At 45.8% G+C, this 21,454-nt stretch overlaps 1 protein-coding gene across 2 annotated transcripts in view; it reads right to left on the bottom strand.

The window, feature by feature from the left end:
- Positions 1–8,435, bottom strand: part of DISP1 (dispatched RND transporter family member 1) — a 729,704-nt gene extending 721,269 nt beyond the window's left edge. The window contains exon 1 of one of the 2 annotated variants that reach the window (XM_086927950.1): positions 7,932–8,435. The gene's annotated coding sequence lies outside the window, so the exon portion shown is untranslated. The remainder of the gene's footprint in view (positions 1–7,931) is intronic. The other variant, XM_086927949.1, reaches the window with a different exon arrangement.
- Positions 8,436–21,454: the final 13,019 nt, after the last annotated feature.

Below are 21,454 nucleotides of genomic sequence, written 5' to 3'. Positions count from 1 at the left end.
ACATCATACTGCTACACCTTAGCACCGCTGGTCACGAATTCAGATGGCTCAACAAGCACAAGTTGCACCGCCTGAAGGCGCCCCTGCGATGACAGCGGTACCCTCATTGAAACTGCTTACGTGGAACGTCAGAGGGCTGGGGGATAAAATTAAAAGGGGTTTGGTGATGCAAACTATCAAACGCCATGGGCCTGAGTTAGTTTTGCTTCAAGAGACACACTTGGCCGGGTCTACATGCAAGGCACTTGATAGACGCGGGTACACCATGGCAGTACACGCTGAGTTCACTACGGGCTCCAGGGGCACTGGGATACTCCTTAAGAAAAACTCATCCTTTCTGGTTAATAGCCACAAGACGGACGATCAGAGACGTTTTGCGGCGCTCTCTGGCCAATGGGAGGGGAAAACCCTCAATGTGGTTTCCGTATACATCCCCCCCGCACTACACTCTACAGCACTGCCGGCACTTGGGCAATTTCTTATTGGTCTCCCGGAGGGTGATATAATTGTTGGAGGGGACTTTAATGCTATCGCAGACCCCTTGCTAGACACTTTTCCCATGAGAGATCGCCCGAGAGGGGCAGCCGCGCTGCCTGGTTTCCTGGGCGCACTGGGCCTTACGGATGTGTGGCGTCAACTGAACCCCACGGCAACTCAGTATACGCATTACTCCTCCACACATAACAGCCTCTCACGTATTGACTATTTCTTCTTTCTGGGGGTGGGACTGGGATCCATAGAGAACCTGGAAATCCTACCCAGGGGCATCTCTGATCACTCCCCAGTGTCCCTCCACCTTACTACCAGAGAAAGGAAGCGCGCCAGAATTTATCCAATATATCCTAATTATTTACAGGTCCCTGGAGTTAGGAAGAAACTCAAACTGGCCACAACACACTACTTTAACGAAAATGTAGGAACGGTCTCCTCACCCTCGATGCTCTGGGAGGCATACAAAACGGTCTTGCGCGGCGCAGCAATAGCGGCAATCACTGGGCATAAGAGAGACTCCAGAGCTGAACTTATACGCCTAGAACTGGCACTCCACGCAGCGAACACTGCCCACATGGCGGACCCCACCCCTGACACCACTCACACGTTACACCTACGACAAGAGCAATACCAGGCACACCTCACAACGATCACTAAAGGTCATTTAACGAACACAGCGCACCGAATATATGACGTAGGGGATAAGGCTGGGAAGATGCTGGCATGGCTGGACAAACGGGGAGGCAGTAACAGAGGGATACAAAGACTATACAATCGAGAGGGCCAGCTACAGACACACCCGGAACACATAGTTCGCACACTAGCACGCCACTTTCGGGAAATATACACCCCCGGCACGATTCGTAACAGAACAGGAGGCAATGGCCTCGCTCAGACACATCACTATCCCTGTGCTTTCACAAGACGCACAGCAGGAACTTGACACGGACTTGACGAAGGACGAGATCCAATTGGCGATACAGGCATTGCAATCCGGCAAGGCGCTGGGGCCCAACGGGATACCTGTAGAGTGGTATAAAACGGCAGCCTCGACAGTGGCCGGACCCCTGCTGGATATGTACACTGAAAGCGTAGAGAAGGCAATGCTCCCACTCGATCAGCGCACGGCCATGATAGTGGCCATTCCGAAACCAGACAAACCACCCACCGAATGCACCTCCTATCGACCCATTTCTTTGCTCAACATTGAAGCGAAGATTTTGGCGAAACTCCTGGCCAGTCGTCTGACCCAGCACCTGCATACCCCGATACATCCCGATCAATCGGGTTTCATGCCTCACAGGAGTACAGCACTGAACCTACGGAGAGTGCATGGGGTGCTGGCACGGGCGCATCGACTCTCAGACCCAGCTGTGATACTATCCCTAGACGCCAAAATGGCATTCGACTTGGTAGAATGGGAATATTTATTCGCTGTCCTGACCCGAATGGGCTTCGGCCCAAAGTATCTTGCGTGGGTGCGGTTACTATACACATCACCGGTCGCGCAAGTGGTTGCGAATGGCCATATTTCGCCTCCATTCCCATTGGGGCGCGGAACTCGACAAGGGTGCCCGCTGTCACCCCTTCTCTTTGCATTGGTGTTAGAACCATTAGCAATCCTGCTTAGAGCAACGCCACTGTTCCGAGGCATCACCTGGGTGGGAGGATAAAGTCTTGCTATATGCTGACGATATGCTAATCTACATGGTCAATCCGAACGAGGGGGTCCCGGCCCTACTGGCACTGTGTGATGAACACGGCAGGGCGTCGGGGTATACCCTGAATTGGTCCAAATCCATACTGTACGTACTCAAGGGCCCGGACCCAATACTACAAGATGATTGCCCCCTAAAGGTAACTACCACCTCCTTTAAATATTTGGGAATTTTCATTACTACTGATGCTACGGAGTCCTATACCAAGAACTTGCAGCCACCTCTTGCGCGCCTGCGTGCAGACGTTAAATACTGGGCTACATTGCCGTTAACCCTCCTTGGACGGGCGGCATTATTTAAATTGATGGCTCTCCCAAGGTTTCTCTATGTGCTTGAAAACTCCCCTTGTATGGTGAACCCACGATACTTCAAACAAATCGCTGCACTGACATCCAGCTTGCTGTGGAGCAATGGCCCAGCACGAATAGCGCATGAAAAACTGGTGAAGGGCTGGTACGAAGGAGGGATTGCACTACCAAATCTCCAATTATATTATTGGGCATCCCAACTTAAAATAATCAATCACTGGCTCCACATCCCTCGGGGGGACCCCGCATATAAGGCCGACTGGGCACAACTGGGAACAGAAGACATGCTCGCAGTGTTGTACAATCGCTCGCGTGTTAAGACCCTACTAGGTCCAACATTTCATACGGCGACACTATGGCACACAGCACAATCTCCTCTGGGTTGGAAGGGGAAAATCACCAGGTTGACGCCACTGTGGGACAGTAAAGCGCTGGGAAACTTGAGGTCGTGTAAGGGTTTCACGCAATGGGACCACATTGGGATCTCGGTGGTGGGAGACCTCTGGGACAAGGGCACGGTGATTGCATTCTCACAACTCCAACAACAATATGGTTTAGGCCCCAATGAAACATTTCGGTATGTGCAGATCAGACACGCTCTATTACAAGCAATTCCACCCGAAACCACACTCCCTGACTCGTCACCTCTAGAGGACAGGCTACTAACAGAATTTATGGAACAAAAAGCGACCTCTCTCACGTATAAAAAACTAATTAACAACCTACCAGAACCCACACGGAAGCTTAAAGAGAGGTGGGTGGGGGAACTAGGTGAGATGGACGATACAGAGTGGAACGAGGCACTTGCATCACCACGGGAGGTAGGCATATCGGCCAGGTTCCGTTTAGTGCAACTCAAGATTTTACACCGCACCTATTACACCAGAACACTCCTCCACAGAATACAGAGGGCACCACACCCATATTGCCTCAGGGGATGCGGGGAAGAGGGTACTCTGCTCCACACGCTATGGGACTGCCCCCAAATCCGAGACATTTGGAAGCAAATCATGCGCACAGTCTCCCAGGCCATTGAAGTGTCGGTCCTGCCTGAGCCCCGTAAGTGCCTGCTGAACATTTGGGACCCTAACGATCTGGACAGGTATGGACAGTTGTGGGTTACCTTGGCTGTGACTGTGGCTAAAAGGGACATCGCACAAAAATGGGGTGCCCCGGACCTACCTACAGTGGCTGGATGGATCAGAAATATGGACCTCCTAATGGTAAAAGAGAGGGCAGTCTATGTGCTGCGGGCTTGCCCACGTAAATGGAATAAGGTGTGGTTGCCATGGAACAAATATAGGGGGGAACCGTGTGAACCCCTGCCGGAGGGTGAGGATTCGGAATTGGAGGAGGAAGAGGACTAGGCGGAAAGGGTACATGTCTTGTAAACTGGGGTGTGCTGGGAAGATGCGGGGATGTAATATTACCTTGGAGATAGTGCTGAACGTGTGAAATGGCCAACCACTGACTGTGAACAACTATGATCCATTGCAAAGTGATGACTTTAGTTGGGTTTTATAGTTTTTGATGTTTCTACACATTGAAGTTGTTAGGAAATGAAACATGTACCTAGAGTAAGCTGCTCATACGATAACATACGGGTATGGAATAGAGATGAGAAAAACTAGATATATAGTAGTTACTCCTGGATGATTAATGCAAAAATCGAGGTACTGAATACTCTTTGTTGGAATACGGTGTATTTTCCTCATTACTCCTAAATGTTACACACTTGATACACGACTGCGAAATGCTTATGTTAATGTGAATATATATCTTGCACTCCTGACAATAAAGTTTTTCTAAGAAATGATTTAGGGGATGTCAGAAGAAAAGGCTGCTATATATATATATATATTATATTTTGCAATTTTGCACTTTCACCGTAGCACTTTTATGTACATTTTTGCACATTTTTATTTATCATTTAGTGATGTAGAAGAGGAAATTTTAGAGTGCTAGTCTAAACATATGATGAGGCCAGATATGGTTTGCTGTATATATGTGTTTATATGGGTTGCCTAAGTCAACAGAATTCATATTTCAGCACTATGCTACAAGTTTGTTGCGGATCAATTGTAATCCATATATTGACAATCTTTTAACTTGACACCAAGTAAAGGAGCACTATGCTGTTATTTATGAGTGCTGTATATATGTGTTTATATGGGTTGCCTAAGTCAACAGAATTCATATTTCAGCACTGTGCTACAAGTTTGTTGCGGATCAATTGTAATCCATATATTGACAATCTTTTAACTTGACACCAAGTAAAGGAGCACTGTGCTGTTATTTATGAGCCATGTATCACAAATGTGTATACATGAGGTGTTCAATTTTGATGTATTAAGATCGAGTCAACGGGCCTCTTTTAATATTTGCACTGTGTCTTTAAACTAATTGGAGAAATGTTATCATGTGCTTTTAAACATTCACTATATATACACACTGACAGGTCCAGCGTGTCATTTGATCAAGACTGACATTTGGCAGTCGAAACGCGTCAGGCTGGTCACTTGCTTTCAAATGACACTGCACTTGCACTTTAATCTGCATTGAATAAAGAAGAATTGATTCTCTACGTCTGTGGTCCGTACCTGGTTCGGCTGCTGGTGGGCCCGGTCTTGTTGTACAGGCTCTGCAGCCCTGATTCATACCTCGGTAAATCCTGCTGTGCAGTTTGAAAGAGGCGAAGCAGCACATTAGGAGAATCTAAACAAGTAAACTCCTGTTCCCGGTTTCTGAGAGGACCGGTTGAAATGTGAGCCTGCACGACACGGTGATTAATGTGCAGGTTCTCCCGACCCACCCATAAAAACCGGGACCTTTTTTTGTTTTATACCAAAGTGTAGGGACGCCAGGACAGTCCTTCAAAAACCGGGACTGTCCAGGCAAATCCAGGATGTCTGGTCACCCTACCAAAAGGCATATTCAAAAATGTAAAGGTACCAAAGGGCGTTATGAAAGTAGTAAATTCTTGGGAAGAAGGATGGAGCTGAACCTGATGACAGGCTGACATCAGGTCAAGTGAAGAGAAATGCTTAACACCATTGACAGAGCACAACATCTCACTGATGTAGGGTAGGGAATAGTGATCAACAATCACTGCCTAGTTGAGCTCTCTCAAATCAATGCAAAGCCTGGCTTTACCATTGGCTTTTCTGGCCAGAACAACCGGAGCGAGCCACTCAGTAGCATCCACCTCCACTAGTATGCCATCGTCAACCAACTTATCCAATTCAGCCATCAAGTTATTCCTCATAAGCAAAGGAACATTCCTTACCTTAGCTACCTTAGGTTTTGCATCTGATTTCAACTTTATCAAATGCAAATAATTTTTAAGACAACCCAGGTTGTCCGAAAACACCTCAGGAAATTCTTTCAACCACTCTCTTCCACTCCCAGAGATAGCTCCGAAGGTGGGTATTTCCTTAATACACACCAATGGATTTTTGTTGGTATCTAAAAAGACATACAAGTCACGCTGGTGAAATCAACTGATGAGAGAATTTCCCTTCACGGAGACATACATTTTCCAAGGAATGATTCTGCCCTTTAACTCAACGGTGCCCCAAAATACCCAAGTAACTTTATGGGTCACGCCATAGCCCTTGGGTTTTATGTCAGGTCTTCTCAACTATACCTGTCCTTTAAGATGCTGACCATAAAAGCTCTTGGGAATATGTATCATCTTAGTTCCTGAGTCAAACAAAGTTCATACAGGTTTATTATTAACTAAAACCACCTCCAAGGGACTTTCTGAGAAACTTTTTTTTACTTGAAGAATGCTTACTTCTTAAATATTACCGTCCTCAAACTCGTATTCTACTTATTTTTCTATCATCTTTGTTTTACATTTGGAAAAGTCACCCTTACTATCACAATTTTTGCACAAACCTTCCAGGCAGAACAATCTTTGTTGTTAGCAATTTGGCCTGGATTGCCACATCAGAAGCCCTTACCAAGGAAGGTTTTCACATTGTTAAACATTGTTAAATAAAAATTGCTTCATTAAAACTTCTTACAGGGATTTTTAGCTTGAACCAATTAACCTCGGACGGCTCAGTTTAGTTTGATAAAGAGGGCTCTTTCCTAATGACACCCACACATGCATTTAAGTGTTTGTGTGTTTTGGCAATTCTCATCCCAAAATGATAACGTTCTAAAACTGGACACTTTGGGAAGGTAGTGCAAGTCAAGATTCTTTAGGCAGATTTCATACTCATTTAAGTTAGCAGCGTCACGGTCACAGATAAACTGGGGAAATGTTCAAATACCTTTTGACCTCCCTGTCCAAGACAGTGTATTAGAAAAGACATTGTACGTTCTGCACTAAGGGAGGTGCCACATACCTTTGCATAGTGACTAAAAACTTTACGTCATTTTTGCCATTGTATAGGAGGTTCATCGGAAGACATAAAAATAGGGGTGCTGTAACATTTTGCATTATGCAGGTAACAGTAAACACTCAAATTATGTAATTGCACAGGTTTCATGCTAATAACTTGTGCATCAGTCACCTGCAGAATTGAGGTCTCCGAGAGGCTTCACCAGGTTAGGAGCCAGTAACCACAGTAAATATCCTAAAAGATTAATGTCAGTTTCTCCGCTTGTTGCCAATGTTAAGTTCTACTTGAAGAAGACTCCGGAGACTCATGGATTAAGGTATGTGGTTTAATAAGTCATAGCTATCAGAGACCCCAGCCAGCCACAGCGGAACCAACTGATAACTGAACTGGAACCCCCAACTTTCTACATCACAACCTAGCAACACATTACATTATAACATATGATGTCACAGCAAGTCAAGCGTTAACGTTCCAGAAAGTACAGAATACCACTACAGGAGGGCTGTAAAACAACAAAGCAGTATTTGTTGGCCCGCCATAATAAAACTGTAACTATCAGGACCAGGGCACTTCTACCCTCGTTCCCACATTTAGGGGAGAACTGTACCTTGTTTAAGCTAATGGTCTCCCATCTCACATTTCAAGGATGGGGGGGGTCATCTGAATGTTTCAACCACCTGCGTTTTTCACTCCATCAATGTATAATTAAGTGTAATGTTTTTGCTTATATATTTTATGCTTCCTCATGTCCTACTATGTAGTGCAACAACTTCTTTTCCTTTGTGTATGTAAAGCGCTCTCATTACCCCCCCCCCCCCCCCAGACTAGCGCTATATACAACTTCATAAATGAAGATAAGCTAAGTAGACCAGTGGCTGCAGAAAGTTTCCAAAGGGTGATGTAGGGCCCAATCACAATAGGCTGTTGTCTGACTCCAGTCTGCTCTTCAAACTCGTGTTATTGCTTTATTTCGAAGTGTCTCGTGAAAGCTGGAGATGGGGCCCACAAAAAAACACTAGGGACACAAATCAACGAATGAGACGTCGGTGAAAGATGCTTACCACAATAAAGCAGCTGTGGAGCGCTGCCTCTGGTCACCGGGTCTGTTTTCGCAGCAGCCTGTATCACACGGGAAGGGAGGGGTGATGCTCACTGCCTCCTGTGCACGATGCTCCAGTAGCCGGCTGGGCTCGGATGCTGCAAGTAGTACAGAGAGAGCACTGGGCCAAGATCCCCCAGTCTTAACAGCATCGGCCCAATGCAGCCAAACTCCAGACTGTTCAACAAAACTCCACTTTCTGGGCTCCCACAGGCTCCAGGAGGCGGACCCCAACGCCGGACTCCTTCACATAAATCACCCGATACAGCCCAAGCGGGCTCCCTCTTGTTAAACAAGGACTGCTGTGCTGCAGACACCAAGGATGAGGAGAGCGTTGGGAAGTCGCACCAGCCTTTCCCAAACTAAATACGGCGGGGCCAGCACTTCTTTCTCCCACGTCTGCAGCACACCTCCCGGGGCAGCAACTCTTCTCCCTTCCTCCCCGAGCTCGCTGCAAGCCTCCCGGGCCGTGGCAGGCACACAGGGAGACGGCTGAGGCAGGCAGAGACATAGAAATGGGACTATCAGCAATACTACTGTGATGCTGCGCGCTGGCGGCCATCTTAGCCGGGTTAACTCCCAAAAAGGTGTATTCAAGAGCTATGGTTCCTAAGTGCTTTTCACAATTTGCCAGCTGTGGCTGTGGTGCTGCCGGTCAGACCATGTTATTGATTTTTCATCTTGCATGAGCTACCTTTGCACAAACAGAGAAGGCGCTAAAAATATGTTGTAAGGTTTTCAAAGAAGAATTGAAAGGCTTTTTATGTACTTCAATAGTTAAGGTTTGAGCTTATGGTGATGTTGGTCTGAGAACCACTTTATTATCTCTTTTATTAAAATCATTTTCGTCTGTTCTTTGAGCATTTCACACAAATTGTGAAAGTTGTAATAAACTGAAATTTGAGTTGCTGGGGCAGCAGAATTCACTTTTTCGAAATTCTTATGAGTGAGTACCAATTAGCATAATTGATGACATCACATGGCTCCAAGTAACGACATGTGACATCTGACTCAATGACTTCACATGAAGTAATCTTTCAAAAGTTGCATTCAACTTTTAGCATTTTTTCTCCCATTGCAGATTCCTCTCAAAGGCTGCCAAGAAATAAAAGGGGTGTAGAAGGAGATATTCATACAATGCCTGAATAGCACAATATGTATCCTGAAAAAAGATGCAATCAAAGCTACCCCACTTGACTGAATTGTGTGCTAATATGCACATCAAGTTTCTTCAGTCTGTATTATTTACATAGAAGTGTCAGGCCTAGCATCATCTAGAAGAAATTCAATTTAGGATGTGCGCTATATGAAAACATCACTTACATATGGTTTAATAGACAGAAATACATGCTGATAGACCAGATTCAGGCAGGAGACACCAGATTATTTCAGCCAAAAATGTCTCCAGCCTGCAATTGCCTCTCTATCAACAGTAGTCAATCGGGCAATACATTCTCCAGATTTTTTTTAAATCTCCCACATTGCTCTTCTAAAATGTTGCTGTGTATGGCAATGTTGCTCTACATACCACGGTATTGGCTAAGTATATAGTGTTCATTAAAAACGGACATCTGAGTTTACTTATGGCAGTGTTGGAATGATATTGGTGGTAGGGAAAATCTCTATGAGATCCTGTCCCCACAGCAGCCCCAGCACCTTTTTGTTGCCACTTATATGCACCTGCCTCACTTTTAAGAAGCCAATGACCAAATACACCCCACCTACCCACACTGCCCTCTCCAACAGCCTTGTCACCACCTCCTTTTCTCCTCTCTCTGACCTTGTTTTCTTCTATCACAAGGGGCAGGTGGATTCTAGTGTCTCTCACCCTCTTTTGCCAGCAGTTCCTGACATTTCCTTTCATACCTGCTCTGCCATTTCACAGGGCAGTTATTGCACCCCACCCACTATCTACTTTCGCATGCTCCTGCTTTGTATTCCCCTAGCCTTCTTTCTGTACAACACAGAGTTATGGGTTGAAATGTTGCTGTGCCAATCTGCCTATGTCTATTTGGTTTGTTGTTTATATTTTTTTGGGAGTAGCATACCCTTGTCTTGTGAAAACAGTCCTGTGTAAATCCTTATGGAAGAAAAAAATAATACTGCACATATATATAAGTAGGGAGGGGGAAATTCAAATAAACATGAGGGAATCCATGTACCTTGCACGGTGCATTCCTTCTTTACACAGTAAAACGTTCCAGTAGAACTGGGAGCAATGTTTTTTCAACAAGGCAACATATGCATTTCCGCTGAGGTATGGACTGAGGAGCATGCTTTTCCACGCCTTCATTCCAGCATTGTTGATTATTAGGTGTGATACCTCAGGTTAATACACATGCCGCTGAGACAAACTTGTAACCTGCAGGTCAAACGTTTGCATCGTAGTGAAGGGGGAATCACTGAAGACAGGACAACCGAGTCAGGTCAATGATTTACTTTGTGTAACATTTCAGAAAAAACAACCCTAGGCAAATATTAGGTCATATACTATGTATAGACCTACATAAAGTAAGTTGATACTGCCATAGACTCAGTGTACTGCATGTTTAAGTAAAAAACGTCCTTTTATTGATAGAAATTCATACTAAAAATTATTTGTGTAAGACATAAAAACATGAGGCCTATAAGACAAATAAAACATACTGTACAGATCAACATAGACAAATATACAATGAACAAACAAATATACAACAATTAATAAGAAGTATTTCAAAGATCAATACAAAAACCTGACATGTATATAAAAGTAGGTTTCATATTGAAACATCGTGGCTCAATGGTGGAAGTTTCCTATTTTCTATGTGTGTTTCAGTGTGTTAGGCGCCTTCTTCAGGACAGCCACAAAGATTCCCAAACTATACTATATATTGGACCAAAATGAATGTTTGGAGCCAAAGCAGGTAAGGTAAATAGATAACCTCCACTAGAAAAAAGGTGGCTCACACTGTACAAGTGTAGAGCTTGAAAAGGTAGGAACTTGCTTCTTATAGATGTTCTGTTGAGTATGAAATCGTTGAGATCACCGGTCGATAATTTGCTGGCACTTGAGCCCAAGGCACATGAAAGTGAAGAATCAACGATCGTATAGGGATCGCATTCTATAATTCCGGAGATTGCTGTATAGAAATGTTGGGATTTTGGTAATCTTTTTGGCTGTCCTGAAGAAGGCGCCTAACACGCCGAAACGCGCATAGGAAATAAGAAACTTCCACCACTGAGCCACGATGTTTCAATATAAAACCAACTTTTATATGCGTCTGGTTTTTGTATTGACCTTTGAAACACTTCTTATGAATTGTTATACATTTGTTTGTTCATTGTATATTTTTCTATGTTGTTTTGATATGTTTTATTTGTCTTATAGGCCTCATATTTTTTATGTCTGACACAAATCATTTTTTAGTATGAATTTGTATCAAATAAATGAAGTTTTTAACTTAAACATGCAGTACACTAAGTCTATGGCAGTGTCAACTTACTTTATGTAGGTCTATATATAGGGTATGGCCTAATATTTGCCTAGGGTTCTTTTTTCTCAAATGTATTTTCCCTGCCCTAGGATCAAGTACCAATAGCAGGGGGTCCCATTTAGACACTTACTCTATGTTAACACCATGCTTGTCATTAACAGTACTCCAGGACTAGGGAAAAGCAAGTCACTCCCTTTGAAACAGTGAATGAATAAGGGAGTGCTAAGGGGGGGCCACTTTAGTGACAGCAAGCTGCACCCGCCCTTTTCAGGTTCCTTTCCAAGCACAGCATTTGTGTGAAGTAATGCTTCCACAGTAGGTAGCACTGAGGCTATCTGGAATCTAGAGCACCCACAGAACATGCACAATGAAGTGTGAGATCCATGCATCTGGACGTCATCAGCTATCCTGTAGCAGTCATCATAGACACGAAAGGACAGGTCCTGACTAGAAACCTCCCTCCCTTGAACAATTAGAAACTGCAGTCCCTCCTCTCTCACCTACCCTATACCAAATGAAAAAAATATCACGTTTATTTGGACCATTGTCCTTAAACAGATAAAACATTCTAAAAACAATTCATTGTCAGATAAAAACTTTAAAACCATATACACCTATAACTCATTAAAATTCATCGCACAGGGCTTAGACTAATCGCAGTTCATAGTTCATTTAACTTTTTGCATAAAGCTCCCCAGAGCACAAGCGATATCCAAAGAAAACATTTCTGTGAGGAGCATATTTGCAGCAAGACTATTATGGACACCATATTTTTTAAAAATTGGACATAAAATCTCCTTTCGAAGTTCTAAGAGCTTTGAACAGTCTAATAAAATATGCATCATATCACACGAGGTTCCCACTATACACTTACAGTTTCCAGTGCTATCTATCATCTCTGATTTTGCTCTAATATTGCAATAATAGGGGTTCAATCCAGATCTTAGTCTTAGAACTTCTCTCCTCAGCCATATATTCGGTAATCTATCCATAAAAGGGAAGTGTATATCTTTTTGCCAGGCCTGGGCCATAAACTGAACCAACTTTTTCGACGCCAGATAAGCTAGGTCCTCGGCTCGAGATACCTCATATCCTACTTCCCTCAAGGCCTTTCCCATGATCTCCATTTGCAGAGACACAGAATTTACATCAAGACTTAGCAGTTTGCCAACCGTACTAAGGGAATTTCTAACCCCTTTAGCCCATATTCGTTCACTCACCAGCACTTCTCTTTTACACCATTGCGAGACCTATACCAAATCAGCATTCTTAACAAGACCTTCAGTGAATTTTTAAAGGCAGCCCTATCTCCATCCTCCCTCACATCAGTGTATGGTCTCCACCCTTAAGCTACAAGAATGCAGACAATAAACTTCCTCTGTCTGGAGAAGGTGTGCCTGTGCTTTGCTAAATCAACGGTATTCTTTCCTAATTAATTCTCTGACCCGAAAATTAAGGTACATGTCATAAAACACCCACTCCAGCATCTGCACATCCTCCTTTTCAATGCTGCATTATTATCTGACAAATAATCTCCTATTGATATGATCATGAGCTTACTGCTTCCTTTGAGTGCAGCCTAAAGCTCTCTGTAATTTCCTATATATACAGCGATTCATTATATTACACTTCCAACCCCTGAGCAGATCAGCTGTTCTTGCTAACATGGTAGTCTAGCAAAAGCCTAGGGGCGAATTGATTGTTTGCCTCATTCTAGTGCCTATGAAAAATATCTAATTTAACACTATCTCACATGGAAATAATGTTGTTTCTTTCTACAGTTTTGTATCCTCAGATTGCACACTATCTTAAAAAACCTCCACAATATTCCGAAAAACCTGGCATGAAAAACTGACCTTGACTTAAAACCTGAAGACTAAAAACTTCCGATTGTCGATTTTCCTTTTTCTTTCAATGGCTCTCTCCTTCCTTTCACACACCCTACTCTGCACCACATGCATGTTTGCCTTAATTTCTATTACACCTACTCACACCTCATTTCAAGATCAAAATCTCTCCTTGTAACTCATAGCACTGCAATTAAATAATACTATATTTCCTCTAGCTCAACTTATCCACCAGCCATCTGTATGAACTCACATACACTCCACCAATGAACTACTGTTAACCACTGCACTTAATTGTTTCGTTGAGAGCACAAGAGTAATCCCAATAACCCAAAATAAACAATAGCCCCTTGATTAACCACTAACCTTGGGTTTCTAAAGTAGGGAGCTACCTGACATAAAGTGCTTTAACGACTCATCAGGGGTAGTAAGTGCCATGTAAATTACAATTATAGTTAAAATACAGTACAGTACAAAGTGGAAGCCATTGTGTGCACCACACACACTTCAATGGGCTCGTTGCTCTCACGTAGACACGTCTGCACAAACAACATCCATGTCCCACATGGATGGGCGAAATGCCCATTTGTAGAAGACTTGCAGACACATTTAAAACAAGCATTGGCAAAGCCAATTGTCTTGCCATGGATCCTATTGACTTTGACAATAGTTTTAGCCATGCTGCATAGCATTGTTAATGCTGAGCAGCATGGCTAATAAACAGGGAAAAAAGACTGCTCCATCGTTTTGCAGGTGCATGCACCAAGAATGCACCTGCCTGAAAAATGACACAAGCATTTTTTGTTTGTAAAGAAAAAAGTAAAGCAAGCGGGTGGGGGTATCGCACCCAGGTGGGGGGACCAACATGGACAGCGGAATCACAGAAGGTGGGGAAGCAGCAGGATGGCAGGTGTAAGCATCACAGAGGGTGGGCAGAAGCAACACAGAGGGTGCGTGGGGGACAGTGGCGGCTCCTCCCCTGAAGCAGAGAAGTGTTGCCCCCCTACTTTCATCAGTAGAAATGAAGGAAAAATAAAATTACAATAACTGAATGTTATTATAATTTTATTTGTTCCTGCTTCTTTGCGGGGTGGGGCTGCTCTGCTCTCAGAGCTGGGGAAGGAGTGAAGGCAATCTGTAAAGTGTGCATGAATGTTTGACCTGCCCTCTCGGGCCAGCAAACAGTCATGCGCACTTTGTATGTTCTCCATGCAGGTTACATTATAAATACATTGGAGAACATGTCCAGGCCCCCATTACCCATCTGAGCGCCGAACCATGTTGCTCACACCAATCACAACGATGCATTGCAGCATTTTGATTTGTCAGGGGAGCCTGGATGCTTCCTCTTCCGGCTGGAGTGGAGGGATGAGGACGACGAGGGATGACGCGTAGAGACACTAGGAGGTACATTTTCTTTTTTTAATCTTTACTCTCATCCGCCCCGCCACCCCCAATCCGTGGCAGCCACTACGTATGGGGGAAGCAACACAAAGTGCATGGTAGCGGGAAGCAACACGCATAGCACAGAGAGGGAAGCAAAAGGAGTCAGAGCAAAGTGGAAGGGAGGTGGAAGCAAAATAACAAGATGAAGCAAACGTTAGAATGGGTCAAAGGGCAAAGCTGTACCAAAGTGAAAGCATAAGTAAGAGTGTCTCAAATGACAACGTTTTGGAAAATCTAATTTTTATAATGCTATGAAGATAAATGTGGTGGAAAAACACAGCGAATGGGACAAATGCATGCCCTTTCATTTAGGGCTTAAATAAAATACAAGTTCAAGACAAGCATACCCATGTGCAAGCATAGCAAGAACCAGTCAGAGAGATGGTAAACACTCTATGCTCCACATAAGGGACAATGTCTAAATGGATAGGCTAAAACAAACAAAATCATAGAATAGAAAGCAAGAAAATAAGAGTGACAGAACAAAAGTCAATGGGAAGCAATGCACGTGAGCTATTGACATATCCCCAATAAGTCTTACACAACTAGACAGTTGTGCTGTCTAGCGGGCTTTGCCTTGAAAAGGTGTGGCAGCAGTTATTTGGCAAAAATGCATGTGTTGATTTATTAATAAATGGGATATGTCCTTTGTAACTGACTTTGTTGAAAACACCAAACCACACAACATTTTCTATGCACTGCTCAATAGGAGATGTCATGTGGTGAGATGGTCTGTGCCACTAATTAAAATGTGGCCACACCTAGAGTGCTTGAACTACATCTTAAATGTTATATCAGTGGTGTCACTGGGTGTGTCAGATCACCTGAAAATGCCATTAGCTCAGAATATATTTTAATGGCTCACTACTATATGTTGAAGCTGCTGTGTACACTATAAGGAGGTTCTCACACTCTTGAGTCAAGCATTGGAAGGGGGTCACCTGAGACAATGAAAACACTCTCGGGCGAACAGCGACCTGAGTTCCCATTGTGTAGAGAGCACATTGATAAAGCAGAGTTAATGTTGTCTGCAACCCTACCTGAGCCCTAATATCCATGTCATGATGTTCAAAGGTTCATACAGGTGACCTATGACCCTGCTCGCAGGCAGGTCGCTCCCCACGCTGCTGCACGGCTCTGCCTGCATTGTTTTTGCCTAATCTTGTATTTTTCCCCTGTGCCTAACTTGCTTTCTTGCCCAGACTTGTTTTTATTCCCCTGTGCCTGTACTTGCTTTCTTGCCCAGAACTGTTTTTATTCCCCTGTGCCTGTACTTGCTTTCTTGTCCAGACTTGTTTTTATTCCTCGGTGCCTGTACTTGCTTTCTTGCCCAGACTTGTTTTTATTCCCTTGTGCCTAACTTGCTTTCTTGCCCTGACTTGTTTTTATTCCTCCGTGCCTGTACTTGTTTTCTTGCCTAAACTTGTTTTTCCTTCCTGTGCCCAGTTCTCCCGCGGCCCCTGCCTATTTTTCCCACCGCTGCGTCCCTGCGGGCCCGCCCACCTGCAACCCCATTCGCCGCCCCGCTCTCGCCTCCCAGCTGCTCCTCCCTCCCACATCCCCTCATATGGAGGCCACTACACGGCTGTGTGGCTGCGGTGAGCGGGCGCACCGCTGGCGTGCCACTGGCGCACCTAAGGCAAGCCCGTCTGTGCCTGGACTGCGCCCAGCACCAGGACCCCTGGACACCACGAACGCCACGACGCCCAACACTGCTACGATGCCAGAACCCTCCACGCACTCAACACCGGACGATCACACACCTGCTTCCTGGCCGCCCGAAGCGCACCCACGGAGCTTTCACCTGCCAGAACTGCAGCTTCACAAGCATCTGCCCCTCCATGCTGCCGACCAGGAAAGAACCCAACCACCTCAGATGCATCCTTCTCAACACCCGCTCCGCCCGAAAACATGCCGTTGAACTCTGGGACCTACTCGACCCAACCTCTCCAGACGTCGCCTTCCTGACGGAGACCTGGCTGAACCCCGCCTCGTCACCCGACATAGCTATAGTCATCCCGGAAGGCTACAAGATCACCCGCAAGGACCGTACCAACAGAGCGGGAGGAGGAATCGCCATCGTCCACAGGAACACTCTCAGAGTCTCGACCAACACCGACGACACCCTCAGCACCGCCGAACACCTGCACTTCCAGATCCACACCGACCCCAACACCACCCTCAGAGGAACTCTCATCTACAGACCACCCGGACCCCGACCACAGTTCAGCAACTCCATCGCCGACTTCGTCAGCACACACGCCCTCGCCTCCACGGACTACATCCTCCTCGGGGACCTGAACTTCCACCTCGAGAACAATGACGACACCAACTCCACCACCCTGATCGACAACCTAGCCAACCTCGGACTCAGCCAACTCGTCACAACACCAACCCACTCCACCAATCACAGGCTTGACCCCATCTTCTCCGCAAGCCCCCACGTCTCCTTCAACCATACCACCGAACTCCACTGGACCGACCACCGCTGCATCCACTTCATCTTCAAGAAACCCACCATGCACCACCGAACCCAACAGATGCCTAACCGCTGCTGGAGCAAAGTCATCGAAGACCAGCTAACCACCACCCTCGCCCAGAGCCCACCCGCCGACCACCCTGACACCGCCGCCCGCAACCTCAGACAGTAGATCAACGACTGCGCCAACACCCTTGCCCCGATCAAGAAACCCTCCAACATTCATACCAACAAAAAAGCAAGCTGGTTCACTGAAGACCTCCGGGTCTCCAAGCAAACCAGCCGAAAGCTGGAGAAGATCTGGCTCCGTGAACGAACACCGGACAGCCACGCCGCCCACAAGAATGCCACCTGCAGACACCATCACCTCATCAGATCTGCCAAAAGGGCCTCCTTCAAAGACCGCCTAGACAATAACGCTCACAACTGCAAAGAGTTCTTCAAGATCGTGAAGGAACTCTCCAACCCCAGCTCCAACACCAACGACGTCTCACCCTCGCAAGACCTGTGCGACTCGCTGGCCACCTTCTTCCACCGCAAGATCACAGACATCCACGACAGTTTCAACGCCACGACCGCCCCAACAACTACTGAGACCTCCGCCCCCACGACCACCATCCGCACCAACTGCCAGCTCTACTGGACCAACATCAACGACGATGACACCATCAAAATCATGAACACCATCCACTCTGGATCTCCGTCAGATCCATGCCCACACCACATCTTCAACAAAGCCAGCACATCCATCGCACCCCATCTCCGGAAAGTCATCAACACCTCCTTCGAGACAGCAACCTTCCCGGAGAGCTGGAAGCACGCCGAAATCAACGCCTTACTCAAGAAACCCAAGGCGGACCCCAAGGAACTCAAGAACTTCCGGCCCATCTCCCTGCTCCCGTTCCCGGCAAAGGTCATCGAGAAGACCGCCAACGAACCATCAACGAACAACTGACCCACTACCTCGAGGAGAACAACATCCTGGACCCTTCCCAGTCCGAGTTCCGCAGCAACCACAGCACCGAGACTGCCCTCATCGACGCCACAGATGACATCAAGTCCCTGCTGGACAACGGAGAAATGGCGGCCCTCATCCTCCTGGACCTGTCAGCCGCCTTCGACACGGTCTGTCACCACACATTACGAACACGCCTCCACAACGCTGGGGTCCAAGAGACTGGACCACCTCCTTCCTCTCCGGCAGAACACAGAGCGGCCGCCTTCCTCCCTTCCGCTCCAAAGCCACCAAGATCATCTGCGGCGTACCCCAGGGCCCATCCCTCAGCCCAACTCTGTTTAACATCTACATGGCACCGCTCACCCATGTCGCCCATCGGCATGACCTCAACATCCTCTCCTACGCCGATGACACCCAGCTGATACTCTCCCTCACCAAGGACCCCCACACCACCAAAACAAACCTTCACGAAGGAATGAAGGACGTTGCTGAAGGGATGAGAAACAGTCGACTGAAGCTGAACTCGGACAAGACGGAGGTCCTCATCCTCGGATCCAACCCTTCGGCCTGGGACAACTCCTGGTGGCCGACCGCACTGGGAACTGCTCCAACACCCACCGACCACGCACGCAACATAGGGGTCATCCTCAATTCCACCCTCTCCATGACTAAACAGGTCAACTTTGTCTCCTCCTCCTGCTTCAACACCCTTCACATTCTCCGTAGGATCTACAAGTGGATCCCCACTGAAACAAGAAGTACAGGCACCCAGGCCCTTGTCAGCAGTAGGTTGGACTATGGAAACGCCCTCTATGCAGGAGCCTCGGCCAAACTCATGAGATGGCTCCAACGCATCCAGAACGCCTCTGCGCGCCTGATCCTCGACATCCCTCGCCGCAGCCATATCACATCCCACCTGAGAGACCTGCACTGGCTCCCGGTCAACAAGAGGATAACCTTCAAGCTCCTCACCCACGCACACAAGGCACTCCTCAACACCGGACCAACGTACCTCAACAGACGACTCAGCTTCTACACCCCCACCCGCCAGCTCTGCTCCGCCGACCTCGCCCTAGCTACAGTCCCCCGCTTCCGAAGAGCGACCTCAGGCGGCAGATCGTTCTCCCACCTCGCGGCAAAGACCTGGAACACCCTCCCCATCCACCTACGGCAGACCCAAGACCTGCTGACCTTCAGAAAACTCCTCAAGACCTGACTTTTCGAGCAGCAGCAGCATTCCCCACCCCAGCGCCTTGAGACCCTCACGGGTGAGTAGTGCGCTTTACAAATGATATGATTGATTGATTGATAGTAGTATAGTGCAAAGACACAGCACTACACAAGACTCAGTGCTTGTGATTTGTAAACTAATTTGCTTTAACTGGAAGAATTGATGGTGGACTTATCCAATTGTGATATGCATGCAATTTTTTCAATTTTCAAGTTTGGATGTTCTGTTTAGTTCATTGTCACATCCAGGGCCTGGTTTAGCACAGGTTGTACCCAATGCATCAGTCTTTGTTTGTAACCCCCCGCCCAAAAAAAACCTCCTTCTCCATGAATTCCCTCACTACCATGCTCCACCAATGCCCCTAATCTCGCCATAGCCCCTATCTCACATGCATTTCATTTTTTTTATAGTGCTATTCATGCCAGTGCATGGCATCAGAGCACTTTACATCACACACACACGTTATGCAAAGCCAATGAGCATGCGTACATCAGTCTATAGGAAATGCTACACAAGACACGAAGGATTACAAGGTGTAGGAGTCATGTCATCGATACTAGTAGCCAGTATATTTTAAGAGTGATTGGTCTGGAGAAGCACAAACTCAGGATGTAAAATGTACCACATTAGTTGGGTTTACTAATAAGAATGTATCATTACCCAATTGAACTCTTTTTAGCAACATTTAAAACATTGAAGACTCTGGGGAAAGCATAACATTGTTACCTATACCATGTAGTTTGCATGCAGATCTTTGCAGAAAGTTTATAGCTCACTATGCTATATTAGGGCTGTAACTAAACCACAAGTAAGAAAAGTATCTCTGTGACAAAAGCAGTGACCTACTGAGGGATACGCATAAAATACAGTTCAGTGATCTGCATGATACACTTTCTTTGCAGCAGGCATATTAACCTTCTGGGCTACTTTAGCACAAGGAAACTACCACTAGACAAAACTCAGATCTCTCTACAGCAGTAACATTAATCACCAGAGTTATCTTGACATTTTTTATCTTGCCTGTAAACTGCTAGACACACAAGGAACGCTGCATCATGTGCTTTTTTAAACCAGTGTTATTTCTATACACGAGGACCCCGAGATCAGCATCAGGTGCAGCTGCACCGGTCATACGCCCTAGAGCCAGGATCACATCTCTGCTCTTGCTCCCTCTGAGCAAACACTGCCTTCTTTGCTCCCTTCACCCTCTAACACTCACCGTCTTCTCTCTGCTGATGTGGCACAAAGTTTGCACTTGTTCAACCCCTTTTCAATGAGAATGGCAGTTGCATCTGAATTTCTGGTACTCTCCCTCCTAAAGAAGGAAGTGCGGGAACTCGGTACCTGACAACACCTGCCTATTTAATGCATTGTGAGCAGCCTTAATGATATTTTTTAATACATATTCTTTACTGATTACGCATTAAAAGTATATGTTGCAATAATTTCACCTTGTACCTACCTGCACATTGATAGCGCAGTGATTTATTAAGGGGAATCGCTTACAGATTCACTCTGCAGAATGGGGAGTTGCTTCAGGGTGAATCACAGTGCTAAATAGGATTACATCCACGCTGATATAAAGGAGCGAGGGCTGCTAAAAACCACACTTCCCATGACTGAGGGCCCGATTCACAGAACTAACTTAAGACAAAATCCTAAACTTACCACTTTTGGTATTCACAGAAGGCATTTAGTAGTAGTAAAGTTAGGATTTTGTCTTAAGTCTGTCTTAAGTTTGTCTTAAGTCAAACTTAAGACAAAATCATAACTTTACTACTACCAAATGCCTTCTGTGAATACCAAGGGCCAGATGTAGGTAAATCTAATTTACCGACTCATAAATACCGAATCATACCGAATCAGTATTTATGAATCAGTAAATTAGAAGGAGGGAGATGTAGGTCATTTCTTATTTTGAATTACCGAATCTGTAAGATTTGGTATTTACCGATTCGGTAAATACCGAATCGGTATTTCCCATTGATTCCTATGGGGGAGCCCATAGGAATCAATGGGAAATACCGATTCGGTATTTACTGAATCGGTAA

This window comes from Lissotriton vulgaris, chromosome 6 (assembly GCF_964263255.1).
Source record: "Lissotriton vulgaris chromosome 6, aLisVul1.2, whole genome shotgun sequence".
Lineage (NCBI taxonomy): Eukaryota > Metazoa > Chordata > Amphibia > Caudata > Salamandridae > Lissotriton > Lissotriton vulgaris.
Note: the sequence above shows the minus strand (reverse complement) of the source record. Positions and strands in the feature narration are given on the sequence as shown.